We start from the raw sequence: 3,167 nt of genomic DNA on the forward strand, positions 1-3,167 counted from the left end.
AGGGATGATGGCTCCTGGAATGCTCTGGAAGGCAAAACAGACAAAGGACCAGAGGCCTGTGCCCACGTGTCTAGAGAGTTTAGAATTATTACTATTATTATTTTAGAGATAGGGTCTTGCTCTGTCGCCTCAGCTGGAGTACAGTGGTGCAATCCTAGCTCACTGCAGCCTCCAACTCCTGGACTCAAGTGATTCTCCTGCCTCAGCCCCCCAAGTAGCTGGGACCAAAGGTACGCACCACCATGCCCAGCTAATTTTTAAATTTTTGGTACACATAGGGTCTTGCTAAATTTCCCAGGCTGGACTCAAGCGATCCTCCTATCTCGACCCCCCAAAACGCTGAGATAATAGCCATGAGCCACTGTGCCCAGCCCTAATACAACTTTATTTAACAAAAACAATGTCTGGCCTTAGAATTATTATTATTACACCCAATGCTTGGATGAGAAAATGGAGGCTGGGATTGACTGAGCCAAGATTCAAACCCGGGGATGTTTGGCTCTGAAATCCTAAATCAGGTCTTCTGGGGATGGTTAGGACTGACTGGCATCAATATCTCCCCCTAAGGACTCTGGGCTGTCTGGGCAGTAGGCTTAGGGGCAGGGATGTCCCCGCTTCCTTGGGGCCTCCAGCTCAGCCCGTCTGGGCGGTCTGGCCGGGCTGACCCCCCTGCTCTGTCTTGGCAGAGCCCCAGCAGAGCGCTTCCTGCGGTGACCATCTCTCGCCCTTGTTTCCGTATCCCGGAAATATCGCTCCTTTGTCCCTCCAGACTAGCCTGCCCTAAGCGTGGCGCTGCCAGCTCCTAGGTCCTTGTGACTCATCCGTCCCAGTCCAGGACCCCAGGGGGTGGGCTGGGAGGGAATTGAGGGATTGAGAGGATGGGAGGTGTGGGGGGAGGAGACAAGCTGAGATCCTAGCCAGCGATTTTTTTCTTTCTTTCTTTCTTTTTTTTTTGAGATGGAGTCTCGCTCTGTCGCCCAGGCTGGAGTGCAGTGGCGCGATCTCGGCTCACTGCAACCTCCGCCTCTTGGGTTCAAGCGATTCTCCTGCTTCAGCCTCCTAAGTAGCTGGGACTACAGGCATGCACCATCACGCCTGGCCAATTTTTTTGTATTTTTAGTAGAGATGGGATTTCACCATGTTGGTCAGACTGGTCTAGAACTCCTGATCTCAAATGATCTGCCCGCCTCGGCCTCCCGAAGTGCTGGGATTACAGGCATGAGCAACCATGCCTGGCCCTAGACAGCGATTTTAAGGCTGTTTTTCCTGACGGCCATTGGCTTTATGTTCTGAAGTTTGTACTTGTTAGAGATAAAGCCCCAGGGATGGGGTTACTGAGTCAAAATTTTGTGCATGCGTTCATTTGAGACAGGGTCTTGCTCTGTCACCCAAGTTGGTGCATAGTGGTGGAATCAGAGCCCACTGCAGCCTTCAACTCCTGAGCTCAAGCAATTCTCCCACCTCAGCCTCCCAAGTAGCTGGCACTACAGGCGCGCACTATCACACCTGGTTTTCTTTAAATTTTTCGTAGAGACGAGGTCTCCGTATGTTGCCCAGGCTGACCTCAAATTGTGGCGCTCAAGCGATCCTCCTACCTGGGGCTCTCAAAGTGCTGAGATTACAGGCATGTGCCATTGCACCCAGCCTGATTTTATTACGTTTCACTAAACTAGTTTCTGGACGGGCTATTACAGGACTTGAATTTCTACCAGTCTTGTAGGAAAAGGACCTTTTTTCTACACCTTTACCTGCAGTAGGTGTTAGGTGTTATGGCCTTGAAAAGACATTTTGCCAGTCTGCTGAGTGCAATGTGATTTCCCTGTGTTCTTTCAATTTGCTTTTCCCTGACTACTGACTAATTTAGTGATATCAGTGAGCCAAAGTGTCTTTAAACTGGACTCTGGTACTTTTTCTGGAGAGTTCTTTGCAAACCTAGAACTTTCTTTCTCTTTTTTCTTTTCTTTTCTTTTCTTTTTCTTTTTTTTTTTTTTTTTTTTTTTTGAGACAGAGTCTTGCTTTGTTGCCCAGGCTGGAGTGCAGTGGTGTGATCTTGGCTCACTGCAAACTCCGCCTCCCAGGGTTCAAGAGGTCCTGGTGCCTCAGCCTCCCGAGTAGCTGGGATTACAGACGCACACCACTACGCCTGGCTTTTTGTATTTTGTAGAGATGGGGTTTTGCCATGTTAGCCAAGTTGGTCTTAAACTCCTGGCCTCAGGTGATCCACCCACCTCAGCCTCCCAAAATGCTGGGATTATAGGGACTACAGGCGTGTGCCACCATGCCTGGCTAATTTTTAAAATCTTTTGTAAAGACAAGTTCTCACTATATTGCCACAACTGGTCTCGAAATCCTGGGCTCAAGCAATTCTCTCACCTCTGCCTCCAGATTAGCTGGGTCCACAGGTGCATACCACCATACTTGGATAATTTTTAAGGTTTTTGTAGAGACAGTGTCTTGCTATGTTGCCCAGGCTGTTCTTGAACTCCTGAGCTCAAGCGATCCTCCAGCCTCAGCCTCCCAAAATGCTGGGATTACAGATGTGAGACACCTTTCTTGGCCTGCTGTTTAAAGGAAACACTAAATTTAACAGCATTGCCGTCATGATGCTGTGCCTTGTAGCCACTGCATTAAACCCTCTTTGGCTATGACTCTGCTATTTCCCTTTGTGTATAGAGATGCCTGTGCCTTGGGGGCTGCTGGTGTCCCCCAACGTTTGTTCCAGGTTGAAGGGTCTTGTGGCCTGGAGAAGCTGGGGAAGAGATTCCCTGCTTTCATCTTCTTTCCAGTCTTCTCCTTCATAGCCATGTGGTACTTTTTGTTGTTGTTGTTGTTGTTGTTTTGTTTTGTTTTTGCTCTGTTGCCCAGGCTAGGGTGCAGTGGCTCGATCTTGGCTCACTGCAGCCTCCACCTCCTGAGTTCAAGAGATTCTCCTCCTTCAGCCTCCCGAGTAGCTGGGATTACAGGTGTGCGTCACCACGCCCAGCTAATTTTTGTATTTTAAGTAGAGATGTGGTTTCACCACATTGGCCAGGCTAGTCTCGAACTCCTGACCTCAAGTGATCCTCCCGCCTTGGCCTCCCAAAGTGTTGGGATTACAGGTGTGAGCCACCATGCCCAGAAACCATGTGGTACCTTTAAAAGCAGAAATCACACCTCTGGAGTCTTTG

The sequence above is a fragment of the Pongo abelii genome, chromosome 20 (assembly GCF_028885655.2).
Source record: "Pongo abelii isolate AG06213 chromosome 20, NHGRI_mPonAbe1-v2.0_pri, whole genome shotgun sequence".
Lineage (NCBI taxonomy): Eukaryota > Metazoa > Chordata > Mammalia > Primates > Hominidae > Pongo > Pongo abelii.